A 24,439-nucleotide genomic window follows, 5' to 3' on the forward strand; every position below is an offset into this window, starting at 1 on the left:
GCTGAGACTGCAGTCACTTGAGCTGCTGTGACATCACTGGCCCTCACTGACCACTGTGACTTCCACAAAGCAAGTCTACCAAGATATTGGAGGTCATTCCGAGTTGTTCGCTCGTTATTTTTCTTTCGCAACGGAGCGATTAGTCGCTAATGCGCATGCGCAATGTCCGCAGTGCGACTGCGCCAAGTAAATTTGCTATGCAGTTAGGTATTTTACTCACGGCATTACGAGGTTTTTTCTTCGTTCTGGTGATCGTAATGTGATTGACAGGAAGTGGGTGTTTCTGGGCGGAAACTGGTCGTTTTATGGGTGTGTGCGAAAAAACGCTGCCGTTTCTGGGAAAAACGCGGGAGTGTCTGAAGAAACGGGGGAGTGTCTGGGCGAACGCTGGGTGTGTTTGTGACGTCAAACCAGGAACGACAAGCACTGAACTGATCGCAGATGCCGAGTAAGTCTGGAGCTACTCAGAAACTGCTAAGAAGTGTCTATTCGCAATTCTGCTAATCTTTTTCGTTCGCAATTTTGATAAGCTAAGATACACTCCCAGTAGGCGGCGGCTTAGCGCGTGCAAAGCTGCTAAAAGCAGCTTGCGAGCGAACAACTCGGAATGACCACCCAAATTTACATTGCCAGACAATCACCTCCCTAATAACATAGGAGCCTGCATGAGAGGATGATGGACACATTTTATTTTATGCAAATGCTCCAGTTATTACAAACCTATGAGTCAGTAATAGACAACACTTATATACACGTTATTACATACACATATCAGAGCACTTCTTGAATATAGACTGTATAAAATGTTGTTCATATTCAGAAACCAGTAACGCAGCAAAAGCCATGTTACTATAAGGAACATTTTGTTGGACCCGGAAGGACGGTTCGGCTTTGGCGCAAGCGTTGGGTTAAAAGGATGTGATGTCATCTTGTCTGGTTTTGCAGAGCTGGACCGCAGTGAGGCTCATTGGTTGATTCGTATACGGAAGTGGTCTGTAGACGCGTAGATGTATGCACGCATTATATCCCACGTAGACCTGAGGAATACAGCAGCATAAATATACAGCATAAACATTTTCTGCATATAAACATACAGGGGGAGAGCACTAAGCCTCGGAGAAGTTATAATGTGGAGAGAGATAAAGTAACAACTAATCAGCTCCGAACTGTCATTTTGCAGGCTGTGTTTGAAAAATGACAGTTAGGAGCTGATTGGCTGGTACTTTATCTCCATCCGAGGCTTAGTACATCTGCCCCACAATCTGAAGTTGTGTGGTCCTGGGCCTATCTACATCAGGGACGTGCAGTCAGGGGAGGCAGTGCCTCCCCTGTCATTAATGGTTAAAATAATATAAAGAAGACACTTATGACACATATTCTGTGTCATAAGTAACTTCTTTACATTGTCCTAACCATTTTAAGGCTGAGTAGTTGTTTGGGAAGCACTGTTTGCAGTGCCTCCCGCTAACAATAGGTACCGATTAAAGCAGGGAGAGGGGGGGGGACAAGCACTGGGCTGTGAAAGCCCATTAAAACCAGCGGGGGAAAGCGGCACTTATACAAGTGCCTCGTTGACAGGGGAAACCCGCCCCTGTCAACGAGGCAGATGTGATTGGACAGCGGATTCAGTGCTGGATCCGCTGGTCCAATCACCCTTATGCGGCGGGCGGAAGCAACGGCGGGATCCGGCGCTACTGTGGAGCTGTCACCACAGTTACAGTAGCGCGGACGGCGGGGTGAAGAGGCAGCGGGACCCGGCGGCCGGCGCTGCTGTGGAGCCGGCGGGTTGAAGAGGCAGCGGGACCCGCGGCGAGCCGGCGGGTTGAAGAGGCAGCGGGACCCGCGGCGAGCCGGCGGGGTGAAGAGGCAGCGGGACCCGGCGGCCGGCACTACTGTGGAGCTATCACCACAGTTACAGTAGCGCGGCCGGCGGGGTGAAGAGGCAGCGGGACCCGCGGCGAGCCGGCGGGGTGAAGAGGCAGCGGGACCCGGCGTTGAAGCAGACCAAGGAGGGCTGGATGCCGCTGGGTGTCCTCCTGCTCCCAGCCCTCCCGCGATGCTAGGGAACTGGGGGAGGCAGTGGTGGATTGCCCTCCCCCCTGCCTCTCAAATAAATATATATATATTACATATATACATATATAGAGTGTTCCACTGACCCTGAAATTAAAGTGCAGCAGGAGGCGAGGGAAGTGGCCATCCTGCTACACATGGTGCTCTCGTCCCTGCCCGGAGGCTGGCGGCTGTGTAGAGCGCTGTACTAGCTCACAACCGCCCGCCGCTTACCACCCCCGCCCGCTGCTCACCACCGTCAGCCACCAGCCGCTCACTGCCGCCATCCACCAGCCGCCACCCGCAACAAATGGCGGTCAGAGGGACCTCACTGCCGCTGCCCATTGGTGCCGCCGCCGACCACAGTCAGGTAATGTTCCCCTGCTGTCACCCTCTCTCCCTGTCATTACTGTCCTTATTGTCACTCTCTCTCTCCCTGCTGTCACTGTCGTCACTCTCTCCCTGCTGTCACTCTCGTCACTCTCTCTCCCTGTCGTCACTCTCTCTCCCTGTCCCTGCTGTCACTCTGGCTATCCCTGCTGTCACAATTTCGGCTCATTCAGTGTGCTATAATGTGAATTTCGGCTCATTCAGTGTGCTATAATGTGAATTTCGGCTCATTCAGTGTGCTGTCATGTGAATTTCGGCTCATTCAGTGTGCTATAATGTGAATTTCGGCTCATTCAGTGTGCTATAATGTGAATTTCGGCTCATTCAGTGTGCTGTCATGTGAATTTCGGCTCATTCAGTATGCTATAATGTGAATTTCGGCTCATTCAGTGTGCTATAATGTGAATTTCGGCTCATTCAGAGTGCTACAATGTGAATTTTGGCTCATTCAGTGTGCTGTCGTGAATTTTGGCTCATTCAGTGTGCTGTCGTGAATTTCGGCTCATTCAGTGTGCTATAATGTGAATTTCGGCTCATTCAGAGTGCTACAATGTGAATTTTGGCTCATTCAGTGTGCTGTCGTGAATTTTGGCTCATTCAGTGTGCTGTCATGTGAATTTCGGCTCATTCAGTGTTCTGCAATGTGAATGTCGGCTCATTCAGTGTGCTGTCATGTGAATTTCGGCTCATTCAGTGTTCTGCAATGTGAATGTCGGCTCATTCAGTGTGCTATAATGTGAATGTCAGCTCATACAGTGTGCTACAATGTGAATTTCGGCTCATACAGTGTGCTACAATGTGAATTTCGGCTCATACAGTGTGCTACAATGTGAATGTCGGATCATTCAGTGTGCTACAATGTTAATTTCGGCTCATTCAGTGTGCTACAATGTGAATGTCGGATCATTCAGTGTGCTACAATGTTAATTTCGGCTCATTCAGTGTGCTACAAGGTGAATTTCGGCTCATTCAGTGTGCTACAATGTGAATTTCAGCTCATACAGTGTGCTACAATGTGAATTTCAGCTCATACAGTGTGCTACAATGTGACTGTCGGCTCATTCAGTGTGCTACAATGTGAATTTCGGCTCATTCAGTGTGCTACAATGTGAATTTCGGATCATTCAGTGTGCTACAATGTGAATTTCGGATCATTCACTGTGCTACAATGTGAATTTCGGATCATTCAGTGTGCTACAATGTGAGTTTCGGCTCATTCAGTGTGCTACAATGTGAATTTCGGCTCAGTCAGTGTGCTACAATGTGAATTTCGGCTCATTCAGCGTACTACAATGTGAATTTCAGCTCATTCAGTGTGCTACAATGTGACTGTCGGCTCATTCAGTGTGCTACAAGGTGAATTTTGGCTCATACAGTGTGCTACAATGTGAATTTCAGCTCATTCAGTGTGCTACAATGTGAATTTCGGCTCATTCAGTGTGCTACAATGTGAATGTCGGATCATTCAGTGTGCTACAATGTTAATTTCGGCTCATTCAGTGTGCTACAAGGTGAATTTCGGCTCATTCAGTGTGCTACAATGTGAATTTCAGCTCATACAGTGTGCTACAATGTGAATTTCAGCTCATACAGTGTGCTACAATGTGACTGTCGGCTCATTCAGTGTGCTACAATGTGAATTTCGGCTCATTCAGTGTGCTACAATGTGAATTTCGGATCATTCAGTGTGCTACAATGTGAATTTCGGATCATTCACTGTGCTACAATGTGAATTTCGGATCATTCAGTGTGCTACAATGTGAGTTTCGGCTCATTCAGTGTGCTACAATGTGAATTTCGGCTCAGTCAGTGTGCTACAATGTGAATTTCGGCTCATTCAGCGTACTACAATGTGAATTTCAGCTCATTCAGCGTACTACAATGTGAATTTCAGCTCATTCAGCGTACTACAATGTGAATTTCAGCTCATTCAGCGTACTACAATGTGAATTTCAGCTCATACAGTGTGCTACAGTGTGAATTTCGTCTCATACAGTGTGCTACAATGTGAATTTCGGCTCGTACCGTGTGCTATAATGTGAATTTCGGCTCGTACCGTGTGCTATAAGGTGAAAGGGACACGCCCCCTTTTTGGGTGACCACGCCCCCTTCTCTGGGGCGCACGCATAATTGCATCCTTAACTGTTCCATACCCTCGCTTCAAAATTTCCACTTCGACCACTGTGTGTGTGTGTACATATATATATATATATATATATATATATATATATATATATTTTTTTTTTTTTTTAATCTCAGTGCCTCCCCAGCCAGTGACCTCACCGCACGCCACTGATCTACATGCCCTCCAACATGACCCGTTCCATTAGGTACAAAATACTCTGTTCCTGGACTTCCTTGCCAGTGGCAGTTACACAGGTGGGGCTGCAGCACAGTCCAAAATTTAAATAGGGGAGCCACACCAACTGCCACTCCAAACACTGCCAAACATCGCCGACCAGGGCTTGTTGGCAGTTGGTGTGGTTCCCCTGTTTGAATTTTGGACTGTGCTGCAGCCTCGCCTCTGTAACTGCCACTGGCAAGGAAGTCCAGGAACAGAGTATTTTGTACCTAATGGAACGGGTCATGTTGGAGGGTATGTATCTATAATGGGGGTGCAGGGAGAGAAGGAGAAATCCCTGTGATTGTTGTTATTCAGGACTCCCAGATATGTACTGTAGGTGACCCTCCAGTATCATCCCCACCTTCCCACTGAGATGGGACAGACGGTAGGGTTTGTGCAGTGAATCACAGCTCCATGAGATGGGGTGGGGCCCCTATAATGCCATACCATGAGAATGGCATCATTTTGGCCCCATCCCCATATTCATAGACCCTTGATGTGCGGCATTACGCTGTGATGGCATTAGACCGAATGATGAGAAGTGCCCGGCCATGCCACCATCAGCGATCAGCGGCATCTTCCCACTGCGCACTATCCTGGAGAGTAGAAAAAAATAATGGTATATATGTGTATATATAAGGCCTTATGGGTGTGGCTTACAGGCATGGGTGCAGTTTATAGTCATGGGTGTGGTTTATGGGTGTGGCTTACAGGCATGGGGGCAATTTATAGTCATGGGTATGGCTTACAGGCATGGGTGTACCTTAGTCATAGGCGTGGCTTATGGGTGTGGCTTACAGGCATAGGTGTAGCTGATAGTCATGGGTGTTTCTTATGGGTATGGTTTACAGGCATGGGTGTATTTTATAACCATGGTTGTGGATTATAGGTGTGGTTTACAGGCATGGGTGTGTCTTATGGGTGTGGCTTACAGGCATGGGTGCAATTTATAGTCGTGTGTGTCTTATGGATGTGGCTTACAGGCATGGGTGCAATTTATAGTCGTGTGTGTCTTATGGATGTGGCTTACAGGCATGGGTGCAATTTATAGTCACGGGTGTGGCTTACAGGCATGGGTGCAATTTATATTCATGGGTGTGTCTTATGGGTGCGATTTACAGGCATGGGTGCATCTTATAATCATGGGTGTGTCTTATGGGTGTGGCTTACAGGCATGGGTGCAATTTATAGTCATGGGTGTGGCTTATGGGTGTGGCTTACAGGCATCGGTGGACATTATAGTCATGGGTGTGGCTTATGGGTGTGGCTTACAGGCATGGGTGTAGTTTATAGTCATGGGTGTGGTTTATGGGTATGGTTTACAGGCATGGATGTATTTTATAGTCATGGTTGTGGATTATGGGTGTGGTTTACAGCTATGGGTGTTGTTTATAGTCATGGGTGTGGCTTGTGGGTGTGGCTTACATGCATGGGTGTGGCTTGTGCAAGCAAGCCACTGCATTTTATCTACAATTCAATGGTATTTAAACCAGAGTTTCCCAAACCCTGCCATTACAGTTGTAAGGAGACTCATGCCGGAGTTCCGATGGTTAAATATAAGTTGAATGAGGTGCTAATTAAATGACCTGGGCTCAAGCATGGATATCCTTAAAACCTGGACTGTAATGGCGGAGTTTGGGAAATTCTGCCTTAAAGACTGGTGCTGGCCAGGGGCACAGTTACTGGCGATTGCTTTACTTCCAAATCAGAATCAGACACAAACATTGCGTTTCTGCTGATGGATTGCAATGCTGTATACCTTGTGTAACCAAAGTCTATGGGCCTAATTCACACCTGATCGCTGCTGTGCGTTTTTGCAGAGGTCTGTCATCAGATAGCCGCCACCTAGAGAGAGTGAACACCCGCCCCGTGCAAATGTGCGAACGCATGCGTACGCCGTGCGAAAACTTCACCAGACAGCAGTCATCTGCAAATTCGTTCGCATCTCAGTCACCATCGAATGATTTTTCCATTCTGTGCGCAGCCCAGGACTTACTCCTACAATGCGATCAGAACAGGCTGTTTGGGGCCGGAGCTGACGTCACACACACGCCCTGAAACCACTTGGCCACGCCTCCATTTTTCCTGACACTCCCAGAAAATGGGCAGTTACCACCCCCAAACGCCGACTTCCTGTCAATCAGCGCAGCTGTTTGATAATCGCCCATCATGCAAAATCTCACAACAGCGTTCAGGTCTGAATTAGGCCCTATATACTATAATCACCTTCCCTGACAATTACCTTAATGAAGTAGTTCACCCCAGCAACAACTTGCGTCTTGTACTGAAGAGCTCGGAAAGTGATGAAGGATGTCCCCACCTCTTGCTCCACCTGCTTTCTGAGCTGAGGAGGACAGGAGATAATACAGTCATCAGACCACGGTGACACACGACATGACACACCTTTCACATTATGGCTCAGTGATGTCTCAGGATGCGTTGTCGTGGACAGTTCATCCAACAGCACGGCCGTCACTACTGTATGGAGATGTAGTCAGGATCCAGATAGTCACTGTCCCGATGGATCCCAATGGTGAGTATTAAGGGTAGGTTTAGTTTTAGGGTTAGGTTAGGCACTAGGACATACCTCCCAAGCAGTGACCCAAGGGCATGGGGGCTGGTTGGGAGAGTCTGTTCACCTGATCACCATTGCTCTGCTCTGTATAGTAGCTGGTGATTACTGAATAGATGCCGTGTGTATGCTCACGCCATCTAACAGTGCAGGGAGGTGAGACAGGGGCTGTCCAGCTGCTCAGGAAGTGCTGGGCACAACCCCAAAATGATGAAAATGGTGATCGTGCAGTGAGACCCCGCCCCTCCTCCTGAGGCCCTACCCACCTCATGAGTCCCCACCCCCTTATTGGCCACTGACACGCCAGAGGTCAGGATTAGGCGGTGTAAAGGGGACATGCGGGGATAGGCTGTGGGAAGAGGACAGTCAGGGATAGGCTGTGGGAAGGGGACAGTCAGGGTTAGGCTGTGGGAAGGGGACAGTTAGGGTTAGGCTGTGGGAAGGGGACAGTCAGGGTTCGGCTGTGGGAAGGGGACAGTCAGGGATAGGCTGTGAGAAGGGGACAGTCAGGGATAGGCTATGGGAAGGGGACAGTCAGGGTTAGGCTGCGGGAAAGGGACAGTCAGGGATAGGCTGTGGGAAGGGGACAGTCAGGGTTCGGCTGTGGGAAGGGGACAGTCAGGGTTAGGCTGTGGAAAGGGCACAGTCAGGGTTCGGCTGTGGGAAGGGGACAGTCAGGGTTAGGCTGTGGAAAGGGCACAGTCAGGGTTCGGCTGTGGGAAGGGGACAGTCAGGGATAGGCTGTGAGAAGGGGACAGTCAGGGATAGGCTATGGGAAGGGGACAGTCAGGGTTAGGCTGTGGAAAGGGCACAGTCAGGGTTCGGCTGTGGGAAGGGGACAGTCAGGGTTAGGCTGTGGAAAGGGCACAGTCAGGGTTCGGCTGTGGGAAGGGGACAGTCAGGGTTAGGCTGTGGAAAGGGGACAGTTAGGGTTAGGCTGTGGGAAGGGGACAGTCGGGGATAGGCTGTGGGAAGGGGACAGTCAGGGATTGGCTGCGGGAAGGGCGCAGTCAGGGTTAGGCTGCGGGAAGGGGACAGTCAGGGATAGGCTGTGGGAAGGGGACAGTCAGGGTTAGGCTGTGGGAAGGGGACAGTCAGGGTTCGGCTGTGGGAAGGGCACAGTTAGGGTTAGGCTGTGGGAAGGGGACAGTCGGGGATAGGCTGTGGGAAGGGGACAGTCAGGGATAGGCTGTGGGAAGGGGACAGTCAGGGTTAGGCTGTGGAAAGGGTACAGTCAGGGTTCGGCTGTGGGAAGGGGACAGTCAGGGATAGGCTGTGGGAAGGGGACAGTCAGGGATAGGCTGCGGGAAGGGCGCAGTCAGGGTTAGGCTGCGGGAAGGGGACAGTCAGGGATAGGCTGTGGGAAGGGGACAGTCAGGGATAGGCTGCGGGAAGGGCGCAGTCAGGGTTAGGCTGCGGGAAGGGGACAGTTAGGGTTAGGCTGTGGGAAGGGGACAGTCGGGGATAGGCTGTGGGAAGGGGACAGTCAGGGATAGGCTGTGGGAAGGGCGCAGTCAGGGTTAGGCTACGGGAAGGGGACAGTCAGGGATAGGCTGTGGGAAGGGGACAGTCAGGGATAGGCTGTGGGAAGGGGACAGTCAGGATTAGGCTGCGGGAAGGGCGCAGTCAGGATTAGGCTGTGGGAAGGGGACAGTCAGGGATAGGCTGTGGAAAGGGGACAGTCAGGGTTAGGCTGTGGAAAGGGGACAGTTAGGGTTAGGCTGTGGGAAGGGGACAGTCGGGGATAGGCTGTGGGAAGGGGACAGTCAGGGATAGGCTGTGGGAAGGGGACAGTCAGGGTTAGGCTGCGGGAAGGGGACAGTCAGGGTTAGGCTGTGGGAAGGGGACAGTCAGGGTTAGGCTGTGGGAAGGGCGCAGTCAGGGTTAGGCTGTGGGAAGGGGACAGTCAGGGTTAGGCTGTGGGCAGAGGACAGTCAGGGTTAGGCTGTGGGAAGGGGACAGTCAGGGTTAGGCTGTGGGAAGGGCACAGTCAGGGTTAGGCTGTGGGAAGGGGACAGTCAGGGTTAGGCTGTGGGAAGGGCACAGTCAGGGTTAGGCTGTGAGAAGGACACAGTCAGGGTTAGGCTGTGGGAAGGGCACAGTCAGGGTTAGGCTGTGGGAAGGGCACAGTCAGGGTTCGGCTGTGGGCAGAGGTAAGGGACTGGCGCCCCCCATATTTGAAGTAGGGAAGATGCATGTGCAAAAAAGGGACAAGATCTTGTGGGAAAGGGGCATGACCATACAATAGTTCCCCCAATTCAAATTACGCTACACAGTAGTAACCCTTATACACATCATGCCCACACAGTAGCAGTTCCCTTTACACATTATGACCACACAGTAATTCTTATAACACTGAGGAGACATCAGCAGTGCCTGGCCTAGCTGAGGAGGCAATGCCACCCAATAGTAATGTAAAGAAGTGCAGTGCAGCGCACTACCCAGTGGTGCAAGTAGAAAAAAAAATCTTAGTAGTACTGTGTGTGTGCACCTTTGGCGTACACATGCCAAAAAAATGGGTGTGGCCACATGCCACATGGGGCATGGCCAATGAAAATGGGGGCATGATACACATGACCCCAATAGTGCCAGATACACATATGCCCCACAGTGCCAGATACACACATGCCCCCGCAGTGCCAGATACACACATGCCCCCGCAGTGCCAGATACAGATATGCCCCCACAGTGCCAGATATGCCCCCACAGTGCTAGATATGCCCACATGGCGCCAGATACACATATGGACCCACAGTGCCAGATATGCCCCCACAGTGCCAGATACACATATGCCCCCACAATGCCAGATATGACCGCATGTTGCTAGATATGCCCCCACACTGCTAAATACACATGCCCCCATGGTGCCAGATATGCCCTCATAGTGCCAGATATGCCCCCATGGTGCCAGATACACATATGCCCCCGCAGTGCCAGATAAGCCCCCACAGTCATATAGCCATAGTTCCCATCCCCCTCCCAGCACATAGCTATTGTCCCTTCCCAGGAAATAGCCATAGCCCCCACCTCCCCAAGCTATAGCCGTAGTCCCCACAGCACATAGCCATAGTCTCCACCTCTCCCAACCGTCATACAGTAGTCCCCCTCCCCCTCCCAGCACATAGCTGTAGTCCCCATCCCCCTCCCAGCACATAGCTGTAGTCCCCATCCCCCTCCCAGCACATAGCCATAGTCCCCAACCGTCTCCCAGCACATAGCTGTAGTCCGCCCTTAGCACATAGCAGTAGTCTCCCCCACTCCCAGCACATACATAGCCTGCCCACACAGCACATAGCCATAGTCCCCATCCGCCTCCCAGCACATAGCTGTAGTCCCCATCCCCCTCCCAGCACATAGCTGTAGTTCCCATCCCCCTCCCAGCACATAGCTGTAGTCCCCATCCCCCTCCCAGCACATAGCTGTAGTCCCCATCCCCCTCCCAGCACATAGCTGTAGTCCACACTTAGCACATAGTAGTAGTTGCCCCCACTCCCAGCACATACATAGCCTCCCCACACAGCACATAGCCCTAGTCCCCACCCCACAACATCCCAGCAGATAGCCGTAGTGTCTGGCAATACCTGCTGTGCCCAGCTGCCTGGAATGGAGGGCGGAGGATCGCTCAGCAGGCAGGAGCTGGTGCCGGTGTCCGGCACCGCACCAAACTACATGAAGAAACTGAAAAAAAACCCTACAGCTTCCAGCAGCCCTTGCCGCTGGGAGCTCCCGACAGCAAGGGTTGCTGGGAGTTGTAGTTTATTTTCAGTTTATTCCCTGTAGAACATTGCGGTGGCGGACACTGGCGCCAGCTCCTGCCTGCTGAGCGATCCTCCGCCCTCCATCCCAGGCAATGCACAGGCAGCTCGGCACAGCTGGTATTGCCAGACACTACGGATGAAGGGATTCCACCCACTGGCCGAGGGTGGCACCGTCGGGCGGCGCCCCCTGCTCGGCTGGCGCCCCTTGCGAGTGCCATCCTGGTCAATGGGTAGATACACCCCTGCAGTCAGGGATAGTCGGTGGGAAGGGGACAGTCAGGGTTCATCTGTGAGAGGGGGAGAGTCAGTGTTAGGCTGCGGGAAGGGGACAGTCAGGGTTCATCTGTGAGAAGGGGACGGTCAGTGTTAGGCTGCGGGAAGGGGACAGTCAGGGATAGGCTGTGAGAAGGGGACAGTTAGGGTTCATCTGTGAGAGGGGGAGAGTCAGTGTTAGGCTGCGGGAAGGGGACAGTCAGGGTTCATCTGCATACCTCCCAACTGTCCCGATTTTCGCAGGACAGTCCCGTTTTTTGGGGACTGTCCCGCTGTCCCACCCACAGGCCGCAGTGTCCCGCGGTGGGGGGGCCAGTTGGGAGGCTCTGTCTCTCGCTGCCCTGCTTAGCAGAGCAGCGGTGAATAGACGCTGTGCGCATGCGCACAGCGTCTATTCATTGGAGACAGAGGGAGACGGGGCATACCAGCAGCTCACAGAGCGCTGGGCATGCCCCTTCAGTGATGAAAACGGGGGCGTGGCTCGCGATCGCGGTCCTCCCGCAAAGCCACGCCCTTTTGTAGGCCACGCCCCTTTTTGTATGCTACACCCCCTTTTCGGGAGCGCGCGCGGCTTCGCCGCGAGTGTGTCTCTCTTTGAAGAAGGGAAAAGTTGGGAGGTATGCATCTGTGAGAAGGGGAGAGTCAGGGTTAGGTTGTGGGAAGGGGACAGTCAGGGATAGGCTGTGAGAAGGGGAGAGTCAGGGTTAGGCTGTGGGAAGGGGACAGTCAGGGATAGGCTGTGAGAAGGGGAGAGTCAGGGTTAGGCTGTGGGAAGGGGACAGTCAGGGATAGGCTGTGAGAAGGGGAGAGTCAGGGTTAGGCTGTGGGAAGGGGACAGTCAGGGTTAGGCTGTGGGAAGGGGACAGTCAGGGTTAGGCTGTGGGAAGGGGACAGTCAGGGTTAGGCTGTGGGAAGGGGACAGTCAGGGTTAGGCTGTGGGAAGGGACAGTCAGGGATAGGCTGTGGGAAGGGGACAGTCAGGGTTAGGCTGTGGGAAGGGGACAGTCAGGGTTAGGCTGTGGGAAGGGGAGAGTCAGGGTTAGGCTGTGGGAAGGGGACAGTCAGGGATAGGCTGTGAGAAGGGGAGAGTCAGGGTTAGGCTGTGGGAAGGGGACAGTCAGGGATAGGCTGTGAGAAGGGGAGAGTCAGGGTTAGGCTGTGGGAAGGGGACAGTCAGGGTTAGGCTGTGGGAAGGGGACAGTCAGGGTTAGGCTGTGGGAAGGGGACAGTCAGGGTTAGGCTGTGGGAAGGGACAGTCAGGGATAGGCTGTGGGAAGGGGACAGTCAGGGTTAGGCTGTGGGAAGGGGACAGTCAGGGTTAGGCTGTGGGAAGGGGACAGTCAGGGATAGGCTGTGGGAAGGGGACAGTCAGGGATAGGCTGTGAGAAGGGGAGAGTCAGGGTTAGGCTGTGGGAAGGGGACAGTCAGGGTTAGGCTGTGGGAAGGGGACAGTCAGGGTTAGGCTGTGGGAAGGGGACAGTCAGGGTTAGGCTGTGGGAAGGGGACAGTCGGGGATAGGCTGTGAGAAGGGGAGAGTCAGGGTTAGGCTGTGGGAAGGGGACAGTCGGGGATAGGCTGTGGGAAGGGGACAGTCAGGGATAGGCTGTGGGAAGGGGACAGTCAGGGTTAGGCTGTGGGAAGGGGACAGTCAGGGTTAGGCTGTGGGAAGGGGACAGTCAGGGATAGGCTGTGAGAAGGGGAGAGTCAGGGTTAGGCTGTGGGAAGGGGACAGTCAGGGATAGGCTGTGAGAAGGGGAGAGTCAGGGTTAGGCTGTGGGAAGGGGACAGTCAGGGATAGGCTGTGAATAGGGGAGAGTCAGGGTTAGGTTGTGGGAAGGGGACAGTCAGGGTTCTTCTCTCACTGTTGCAACTTTGACATCCAGCCATTACATGCTTTTGTACTATGATAGGTATTGACAATTTTATCTTTCACTAGTTATTTCTAGACCAGACTATAGTCTGTTCTCACTGTGTATTAGTGGGGGTATAGTGATTTGTTCACACCTTGAGGCAACCTTTTGCTGTGGGTCGGGTTTCAGAGGGTGGGGGCTGCTATCAATTAACCCTGCATCCATGTCTGCAAGGGTATTTAACTAGTATTGATCTAGGCTGCAAGCACTTTAGTTGCTAAGTATATTAGTGCAAAGTAGGATGATATAATCTATGGAGATATACGGTGATAGGGTATGTTAACCTATTCAGGTCTGGTCTATAAACTCTCTGCAGTCATCAGTCAGAATTCTGTTTCCCTTAGCAACCGGTTGGAGATCAGTGAATGAAAAGGTGACACAGGATCATTGTGTAACCTAAGCAGTTCATAGTTGATCTGTCTTAGGGGCCATATAAGGTTTATTTTATAGTAAAAGAACAAAGGATTCATGTGTGCCAATACATTTAGCCAATAAGAATACACCATGTATGTCTTGAAAACTGAAACACATCAATTGTCACACAAGATTATAATTAGCAATTAAAATATATTTATTGCTTTGCGATTATCGGTTTTCCCGGAACATCCTCTCTGGAGGTCAGGACAGGTCAAAATCCTCCTCGATGTTCAGAACTTTTGGCGATATGCTTGACTGGCCTTGGATACATCTGGCGCTATGACATTGAACAATTCATGCTTTGAATATAATGTTGAGCTTATGAAATATCTGTGAAGCTTTTAAGGAAACACGAACCTAATTGTGAGCAGGAGTAAATATCTTGGTTAATGCGAAAAAGCTTGAATCAATATATATTTGCTATACTGCGGAAGCTCCTACACCATCATTTCCCCTCTTTTTGATTCCACTTTTTCTCCCTATTCTACCTACACTAAGCATGAACTATTCCCTTTCAGTAAACCAGTCCCCTGGATTTATAGTCCAAACCTTGGGGATTACCCCTAACAACAACCAAAGGATAAGCAACTTCATTCTTCTGGCTGGAGAGTCACTGTCAACTTCTTCGAGTGGGATGCATGTAATCAGGTATCACGACCTTTCACCTTAATTTAAGGTAGACATGGTTAGCAGCACTTGATATGGACCATCATATCTTGGTTCAAAGGTCTTTCTCACATGTCTTTTTAAATAGACCCAATCTCCTGGATTTAGTTTATGCGTAGCTGATCCTTCTGGGTCTGGAATGGAAGAAACCACTCGGCAATGGAGGTTAGTCAATGTTTTACAGACCTCCTGTACATAACCTGTAAAAATCACCATGATTATGTTGTAATTGTTGTGGATAATAACAACCTGTTCTTAGAGCTGACCCAAACAATATTTCATATGGAGTCAGTTTACTAGGTTTCATGGGTGTGGTCCTAATATTGAAAAATACTATAGGTAGGCATTCTGGCCGTTCTTTTGGTTTCTGTCATTTTCTGTAGTTTTAGCTTAAGGTCAAAGTTCAGATGTCCCCCCTCCCACTCGCCTGGGGACGGTAAGGCACGTGGAAGGCCTGCTGTACCCCCAAATCTTTCATTATATGCTGCATGACTTCTCCTGTGAAATGTGTACCTCTATCTGATTCTATAACCTCAGGTATCCCAAATTTACATACTACTTCTGCTATCAGTTTCTTTGCAGTGGTTTTTGCTGTGGCTTTGCTTACTGGCCAGGCTTCGGCCCAGCGACTAAACATGTCCGTTGCTACTAGTACATATTCATATGGACCGCTTCGTGGCCACTGTATATAGTCAACTTGTAGTCTTTCAAATGGGTAAGAGGCTTTGGGTATAGTTCCTAGAGGTGTCTTGGTTCTTTGTCCTGGATTGCTGATTCCACAGATCCAGCATCCTGCTACAAAGTTTGTTGCAGCTTTATTGAAGCCAGGAGCCATGGCTTCCTTTGAATGATGTACTTGTCCATGAGCTACTTGTAACATAGGTGGAAATAGAGCTGCTGGTAGACAGTACTTTAATTCTCTTGACTTCCAAAGTCCATGTTCATCTTCTTCTGCCCCCAATCATCTCCATTTCTCATGTTCTCCTTGTGATGTTTGTTGTTGAATTTTGATCAACTCCTCTCACTGGGCATTTGCTTCATATCTTGAGCTACTAAGACTTGCTCAGGTTCTTTTGATTGTAAGGCAATTCTCTTGGCTTCTGCATCTGCAAATGCATTTCCTTTAGCTTCCATGGTTTGGCTCTTAGTATGTGCTTGTACCTTGATTATGCCAATCCTTTTAGGTAGTTCCAATGCTCTGAAGAGTTCCATAATCAAACTGGCATGTTTGATAGGTTTTCCATTTGCACCTTTGAAGTCCCTACTTTTCCAAATAACAGCGTAATCCTGGGACTAGATGTTAGCTGTCATGTTTTCAGCATGTATGCAGGCTCTGGTCATTGCTATGAGTTCTGTTTCTTGTGCTGTCATGCTTGGTAGCAATGGTCCAGAGTCTATGACTTAAGTTTCAGTTGTTACTGCATATCCTGTCCTTGGGGATCCATTATCATAATATCTTGATCCATCGACGAACAGGTTCATGTCTGGATTGTCCAGTGGTGTATCTTGGACATTAGGAAGAGGTAAAGTCTCTAATTCCATGAGGGCTAGGCAATCACTTCATATTTGGTAAGTCTGGCTGCAGAAAGATGCTTGCTTTTTTCTTGACTTAGTATTTCTGTTACAGCGTGCGGTACTTGTATACACAGTGGATGATCAAGCACAATGATGTCTGTCACCTTTTCCTTCATTATTGCTGCTGCTGCCACTGCTCGGACACAGGATGGTGCTCCTCTGATAATCGGATCCAGCTGGGCTGAATAGTATGCCACTGGTCTTTGTTTTGGTCCGTATTTCTGGGTGAGCACCCCTAAAGAATGCCCTCTGTTTTCATGGCAGAATAGGTTAAAAGGCTTTTTTGTAATCAGGCAATCCCAATGCTGGGGCTGTTATTATGGCTTGCTTTAGTTTTTTTTGTTTTTGTTTTTTTCTGCTTCTTCAATGGTGTCCCTGTTTTCTGCTGACGCCTCCTTTTTTGTTAATTCTGTCAAAGTCAGAAAAATATCTCTATACACACTGCCATATTTGCACCTCATTCTGGTCCGCGCTGCGCATGCGTGCGCTCTCCCGTGCGTGCGCATACTCACAGTCGCGGGCACCCGCAGGCGCACGGTATGCGTATTTACGGTAGAGTTTATGTGATCGTAGCGTGCGACTCAATCGTTACATATTTTCAGTAATAATGTATTTTGTAGATCATGGTCCCTTTGATAGATTCTGAAAGTTTAGTTAACATAGCATGTTCCTGAACAGAGAGATCCCTCTTTGTATTGTACGAAGGGTCTAACAGGGGTCATACAGTGGTGTTTGGTACCCATCGGAAGAGTATTTAAATAGCAATATTCCGGTGTTGGTTTGGAGCGGATTAATCGCTCATGCGAATAGTTATGGACATAAGAAGTTTATGTCCATTTACTATTATTTGTTCTTATTTAGTCATGCGGCGGGAAACTCAGTATCCCACCCACCTGAACAGTTGGAAGCAGTCACAACCCACCTGTATGAATCAACCTATGACCTTTTGTTATAATGCGAAGCCGAATTCCTGTGTCCAATGAACAATGAGATTGTAGGGACCATTGAATTGTATTGTGTGTGGGGCATAAATAGGCAGGCCGACCATATCCAGTTCACTCTCTTCAACGGTTCTCATTGCTGATAATCGGGAGCTGGATATCGAGGCGCATGCGATCGTTTCCCCTTGTGTGTAAGTGTTTCTCCGCAATCATATTGATCTTCTTGTTATTCCGAGCCAATCTCTCTCAATCTCTCTCTCTCTCTCTCTCTCCTTCTCTTTCTCTCTCATTTTCCCTTAAATTGTATTGTATTGTATTTCCTGTGTAGTTATCTGGTTAGGTAGTCTATGTTATATTGTAGTGTATGACTTGTATTGTGTTTAACTCTTTTGCAAGTATAGCATTCATAATATATATTTTAGGCGTTGGACCCTGAGCACGGTATCTGTGTGTTTCTTATAGTATTAAGTATTCTCAGAGCGTCGGTGACGCTCGAACAGCTTTAAAGGTAATAAGGTTATACTGTGTTGCATTTACACTCTAACATTACACTAAGGTTTTACTGCACAATACACTGTTTATGGTTTAGATACAAAGGTTTAATATAGTGAGCGTCAGCGCCGCTGGTGATCTCCTCGTGGTCCCGAGCGTCCGCTACGCTATAGCGAATCATTACGTTAGTTAACAGCCAATAACGTGCCTGCCTGTGATCTCTTGGCCGTGAGTGAACGTGACGCTTGAGCGTCTCGATCACGGCAAAGCGGTTGTTACGCAACTAGCGTACCCTTACGGTACTTCATACGTAGATAGCGTACAGTGTTCTTAGACCTCATAAAGGGTATTATATACGATAAATATTTAGCTTTATCAATTCATATAGAGGTTGCATCAGTAATGAAGCTGAGGGTATCCATTCTCTGCAATAACCAATAAGGCCCAGAAAAGCTCTGATTTCATTTAATGTTCTTGGGGATTTTGCTTGAGTTATTGCTTTTGTTCTTTCATCAGTAAGATGCCTTGTTCCTTGAGATATGCAGTGTCCTAAGAAGACAACTTTTTTCTGTACTAGCTGAAGCTTGTCTTTTGACACTCTGCAATCTTCTTCTGCCAAAAAGATGAGCAGTGATGCTGTTTTCCTTTTTTTCACTTCTCTTCTGTCTGTGCAGCAATAAGCAGATCATTGACATATTGAACTAACTGGGTGTCTGTAAAGTGCGGTCTCCATTTCTGCAGGATTAATGCCATTGCCTCTGAGAAATCTGATGGACTGGTTGCTCCCCCTTGGGGTAATCGTGTCCAACAATATTGTTTACCTTCGTGAGTGAATGTTAGAAACTCCTGGCTTTCCCATTCATCAGTAGATAATCTGTTTTTCCCTCCTTTTGAATCTTGAGATTCAACACCTTTATTGATTAGTGTTGGAAAAGGGTTGCTGCGTTGAGGGTAATACATCTTCTGATGGTTACTTGTCGCACTTTGGCAGTGCTACTTCATACATGGTCAGCCTTGCCACTGACAGGTGTTTGGTTCTTGCTTGTTGAAGCTTATCTGTACCTGCATGTGGACCCTGGATGATAAGTTCATGATTCAGCACTATGCCTGTGCTTTAGTCCTCTTCTAGGACTTCTGATTCATCACTGTCTCTGTGCTCTTATACTCTTCTAGGACTGTTGCTGCTATCACTGCTCTGATGCCGGTAGGTGCTCTTTGATTACCACTGTCAAGCTTGCTTGAGTTGTAGGCCACTGGTCTTCACCTCAGTCCATGATTTTGCATAAGGACTTCTATATATGGCCTCCTTCTTTAATAGTCAGGTAGTTCTAGGGCTTGAGATGAGGCAACTGCTGTTTCCAACTGTTCAATAGCCTAATTCATCTGTTGCTGTATGTAGGATGCGGACCCTCCTCCCTTTCAGTGTTGTCATACAATGCTTGCATGTAGACTGGTGCTAGAGGTATCCGTGTTCTGTAGTGTCCTACTAGGCCCAGGAATGATCATCTGACTTACCTTGGGTGTCCTAGGAAGATTAACTCTTGCTTGACTAGCTGCAATTTCTCCTTCTGAGGCTCTGCAGTCTTGTTCTTCCAGAAACTTCACTAAGGACACTGCCCCTTCTTGGTACTTCTTTTAGTGGTGGTGGCAATCAACAGTTCATTCACATCCTGTATTTAGCTGTGTGTTTTGTGGATAAATCACTTGGTGATATAGCCCCTCCACAAAGCTATCCTGGTCCAGTAGTATTGCTTCCTTTCTTCTACAACTGGTACTGCGGGAATGAGCCAATACTGAACTTCTGTTTTAACTTGCTTCTAAATGGCTTTTTGATCTTTCCTTTGATAAGTTGCTGGAAAGTTAAACTTCTGCTGGTGTGTACTGTATTCTCCTTGGATAAGCTTTAGTACATTGTGCTTCAGCAAAGTCACTGGACATGTACTCCGAGGTCAAGAACTGGGCTGGTATTGGTGACTGCATTTCTCTCATCTCCTGTCCCTTTAAGAATTTCTGATATCACCAGTTCTTGTGGTATCTCCCTCTGCTGTCTTCTGCGTGTGCCGGCTCCAGCATTCATTAGGCACAAACGTATTTCTCCAGTGGGCAAGGTGACTGTAATCATACCTTCTGCTGTTTCCTCTGGAGACATTATGTTCACTGGGGAGTACCCGAAGAAGCCCGTAACTCATATTGGCAGAAGAAGCATCATTCATTTGTCTTCTGGAACTTTGTCCTTTCTTCACTTGCATATTCTTTCTCACTGCTGCTGGCATGTCATTTTCTTAGTCCAAGTCCACCCAGGCTGGTGTTTAACATAATGATGTTTATGCTGGGAGTTGTTGTTCCTCTTTGTCTTACTTTTCCTGTGAGAGATAGTCTTGTATAGCAGCTTGTATTTCAGGTTACATCTTTGCTTTCTTGCAGGGGTAGGGCTTAACCTCCCAATCCAGTCGTTGCAATGGCTTGATCTGTAAGTAAACGTAGAGGAATCTGGTTGTGCATAAAAACAGCTCTTGAAACCCTTGGGTCTCCTGTGGGTAAAGTCACTTTTATCGAACTGCCAGTGGTGACTGAGTACACTGTTGCCGACACAGGAGTTGCACACCTTCATATTCTATCATCTTGTGTGTCGTATAGTGACTTTATCATAGTAAGTTCTGATGGACTCAGTCTTTTCCTGTTTCAAATCTGGGGCTGCTGGTGCCCTGAGTGTCTGTGCATGACACCATCTCTTAAGTCTTGTTATGTACATCTTTCCACTTTCAAACGTTGTTCTATTTTTCTCTGTCGGAACGTCCGTTATGGCTGGGCAATCATCTACTGCATCTGCTTTTAACATGGTGCTTACTGTTTGGGCAGTTGCTGGTCCTAGTATAGCCTCACACAACTGGTGGTAGTCGACCCATGCCGGTGTCCATATGGTTTGAATTCTTTATATATAGGCATAAACTGCTATTGGGTTTTTTCTAGGATCTGGGGACTCTGCAACTATATTTGCGAGGCCATTGCCATACCATGGTTTGTGGTGTTGGCTCTGTACGATGTATGGTTCGTTCGTCCTGGCTGCATTATCTGGGTTGCGTATTCTCTGTACTTGTGCTGGATACAGAGAAATAGGCAATGATGACCGTCTTTCAGTATTTCTAGTCGCATAGATATCTTGGCATGGCGGTTCATGGGGTGAAATCCAGTTTCCACAATTTGGGCAATGTTCATATCCTTCTGGAACGCAAAACTGACATACCGGACACAATCTTTCTGGAAAATATGTCAGTTTATTCTGTACATTATGCACCTGGGCATGAAAAGCTGTAGAGGCTGTGTCTTGACCCCTTGCTTCTCCTCTTCACCTGATTTGCACCCTTTCGCCTATAGTTCCTGATTGTGGACAATTGTTTACTGGACTCATAGCTTGATTCCAGGTGTCCACCACTCGTTTAAACATGAGGGGAACTTTAGCTGCCCAGTTTCTTTGGTTGGTCTTGTTGGGGTTTCTTGTGATAAAGTATCAGGACACTGGGGCATACTCTGTACACATAGCTCAGGTAAATCATTCGGATTTTCAACCACAGATCCTTCTAAGATAGGGCTGATTATTCGTCACTCTTTTCCTGGCTCATCTTTTTTTCAATTTTACTGTTAGTGAGCTTGCAGATGATTTCATTCTGTTCATACTTATGGGTACCTTGGTGTGCATGCATGTCTGGGTATAGGGGTGGGGTATAGTGTGCAGGTGCTGTTGCTGAAATTACAGGCAGTGAGTTTAACGCTGGTTGTGGTGCTATTGAGTACTCTGGTACAATGGGGAAATCATTTTCCTCATCTCTTCTTCTATTCTCTGCTCCTAATTCTTTTGCTACAGTGATCCAGATGGATGCTTGATCTCTACTATTATGCTTAATTATCCAACTTTTGTTACAGGAGGCAAATTTTTCCCATTTCTCTAGGTCAAGTGTCCCTTCTGACGGGAAGCCTGCTCTTTTGAAAATTTTACTTATTCCTTTCAGAGCTTTTCTTACCCTCCCTGTTACTAACAATATCCACGGGTTTGAACCCATCCTGATGTGGTATTTTAGTAACTCCTTATGAGGGACTTAAAATCTCCTTTTAAAGCTTTTCTTACCCTCCCTGTTACTAACAATATCCACGGGTTTGAACCCATCCTGATGTGGTATTTTAGTAACTCCTTATGAGGGACTTAAAATCTCCTTTTAAAGCTTTTCTTACCCTCCCTGTTACTAACAATATCCACGGGTTTGAACCCATCCTGATGTGGTATTTTAGTAACTCCTTATGAGGGACTTAAAATCTCCTTTTAAAGCTTTTCTTACCCTCCCTGTTACTAACAATATCCACGGGTTTGAACCCATCCTGATGTGGTATTTTAGTAACTCCTTATGAGGGACTTAAAATCTCCATGTGAGACGCTGACTCTGAAGAATCTCTTCTATCCTTGTACCTAAAAAGCTCCTTAAATCCGTCTGTGGACAAATGACATGGGTTGTATTGTTGTCCCTTCCTCCCTGTGTTGGTGGAAAATCTGTTAGTACTGCTCCCCAAGTGAGACCTGCATAATAGATTATTTCTTCTGGATCACTGAGATGCGTCCCTAATATTTATTGTTAAGTCACTCCAAGGGTCTATCCCTCTGCCTATATAGACTCCTGCTTGTACCTTGTGTTCTTGGTAAACTCCCCACTATTCTTGGAATACGTTCACCTTGTGTCTCTTTCAGACAGTAGCTGTTCTTTATTACTGACCCAATCCTACCCCTTTAACTGTCTTGCATAGGGACATACAATATATACAGTACAATGTGTGCAGCAGAATCTAGTTACACTGGTTTCATTATTCAGCAGACACCCGACTCCCCCCCACCTTTTCAAAAGCATATTGGCAGAGTACATACAATAGTGCAAGGATACAAAAACAAGGATGACAGTAAATGTTATATCTGTTATCTGTGTGCACGGCAGCTGTTTGAGGCTGCACGGGCAAATGGGTCTTAGACCTGGGATTATGTGGTTCCTGGGCCAATAGGTTATGATGTTAGATCAATCATTCTCAATGTAATGTTCCAACAATTCCCTTTTTAAAATGACAACCTTTTGTACAATAAAATTCATCATCATTTTCCACATAACCAAATGAGACTTCAGTGCTTGTAATTGCCACCAATCTCGGTGCTACGGACCCTTTGTATTTTCTTAACACAACAACACAGGTACAAGATTTGCATATACCTCTTTGGTTATTTATCAATTCAAACTGGTTATCAGCATTAGAACATATCTTGGCCATGCGCCACCTTTATAAAACGGCTCTATTTTCTTAATAAACATGTATTAGTACTTTCACAATTTAAAAGTTTTCTGCATATTTGATTAATTCCCCCTGTGCACATGTGACAAATTATCTGAAATTATTTACCCACAATTCAACAATATAACATAAATGTATGGTACCTTTAAAGAATTTCTTCTGACTGACACTGGGTTCTTTAAGATATTCTCTGACCTTCCCGACTGGACTTCCCCAGATTTCAAGAAACGCTGAGTTCAAGTGAGCAGGTAGAAATCTACACATTAAATCTCACTTACCGTTTTTTTTATCAGCGGTTCCTGAAAGATCAGAGGATTTGTTGCCAGTGGGGGAGATGCTGGAAGATCTCCGGACGAGGTCCCAAAATGATAGGGTATGTTAACCTATTCAGGTCTGGTCTATAAACTCTCTGCAGTCATCAGTCAGAATTCTGTTTCCCTTAGCAACCGGTTGGAGATCAGTGAATGAAAAGGTGACACAGGATCATTGTGTAACCTAAGCAGTTCATAGTTGATCTGTCTTAGGGGCCATATAAGGTTTATTTTATAGTAAAAGAACAAAGGATTCATGTGTGCCAATACATTTAGCCAATAAGAATACACCATGTATGTCTTGAAAACTGAAACACATCAATTGTCACACAAGATTATAATTAGCAATTAAAATATATTTATTGCTTTGCGATTATCGGTTTTCCCGGAACATCCTCTCTGGAGGTCAGGACAGGTCAAAATCCTCCTCGATGTTCAGAACTTTTGGCGATATGCTTGACTGGCCTTGGATACATCTGGCGCTATGACATTGAACAATTCATGCTTTGAATATAATGTTGAGCTTATGAAATATCTGTGAAGCTTTTAAGGAAACACGAACCTAATTGTGAGCAGGAGTAAATATCTTGGTTAATGCGAAAAAGCTTGAATCAATATATATTTGCTATACTGCGGAAGCTCCTACACCATCAACGGAGATGAACAGGAGAGAAACAGAGGGACAGCAGACTATCTCCCCCACCTCCACTAAAGAACAGCAAACAACAGACTACAGTGAGTTACCCATACCACTACCAGAAATGCCTGCAGCCTGCACAGCCTGGACACTGACCAACCTGTCTGATTAAGTAGCAGCCCTGCTGCTTTCACACATTGCTCACACTCTCATTTACACAATCTACAACCACTGTGTATCCATCTCAGCCTTTCTGTTCCTAACATTATTTCTTTAAATTCTGTTTGCACTGTCTTTTGCTTACATTACACCCCGCATTCTCCTTGTTCATTCTATATTACACCTACACCATTCTATTCCCCTGAACACTACTGTACCAAATGATGGCTCCTCGATCCTGTCACATACCAATCCTCACTGCCAGGTCTAACCCCCGAAATACTCAGAACCCAGCCAACCTAATCCCTATCTCCCCTATCCCCTCCCTTCCTTTCTCCTGTGCACTCTGGAAGGCTAGATCAATCTGCCACAAGCTGCCAACTATCCACGACCTCTTCATCTCCCACTCTTTTCACCTTCTCGCCATCACTGAAACCTGGCTCTCCTTCTCTGACACCACCTCCCCTGCTGCCCTCTCCTACGGAGGACTCTCCTTCAGCCACACAGTCAGAACTGATGGTCGCCAGGGTGGAGGCGTGGGCGCCCTTCTCTCCCCTAACTGCACCTTTCGTGTCATCCCACCTGAGCCCTCTCTCACCTTCTCCACCTTCGAGGTCCAC

General features: G+C 47.8%; 1 long non-coding RNA gene across 1 annotated transcript in view; it reads right to left on the reverse strand.

The window, feature by feature from the left end:
* Positions 1–666: 666 nt before the first annotated feature.
* The window catches only part of LOC134988502 (uncharacterized), a 40,886-nt gene continuing 17,113 nt past the window's right edge, over positions 667–24,439 (reverse strand). Inside the window, exons 2-3 of the long non-coding RNA XR_010193956.1 lie at positions 7,029–7,130; positions 667–1,037 (exon numbers count right to left, since the gene is read on the reverse strand). This is a non-coding gene — a long non-coding RNA (uncharacterized LOC134988502). The remainder of the gene's footprint in view (positions 1,038–7,028; positions 7,131–24,439) is intronic.

The sequence above is a fragment of the Pseudophryne corroboree genome, chromosome 2 (assembly GCF_028390025.1).
Source record: "Pseudophryne corroboree isolate aPseCor3 chromosome 2, aPseCor3.hap2, whole genome shotgun sequence".
NCBI lineage: Eukaryota > Metazoa > Chordata > Amphibia > Anura > Myobatrachidae > Pseudophryne > Pseudophryne corroboree.